Source organism: Cariama cristata, unplaced genomic scaffold (assembly GCF_000690535.1).
Source record: "Cariama cristata isolate BGI_N322 unplaced genomic scaffold, ASM69053v1 scaffold20687, whole genome shotgun sequence".
NCBI classification, from domain to species: domain Eukaryota; kingdom Metazoa; phylum Chordata; class Aves; order Cariamiformes; family Cariamidae; genus Cariama; species Cariama cristata.
The window spans coordinates 1-225 of NW_009627350.1; positions in this window are offsets into that span (position 1 = coordinate 1).

The following is a 225-nucleotide window of genomic DNA, read 5'->3' on the forward strand; positions in this document are numbered from 1 at the left end:
TATTTATAGAGCGGGCGGGGGCGTGGCCATGGCGCGCATGCGCATCAGCTCCGAGACAGGAGGTGGGACAAGAGGCTCATGCGCAGTGGGAAGAGTGGGCGGGGAAGTGGCCCATGCACGGTACGAAGACGTGAGGGTTGGCGCATGCGCAGTGGGAAGGCGGGAAAGGTGGTCAAGGCGGTCGCTTCCGGTGAGGCGCGGCCATGGCCGGGCCGCCCCGCGCCA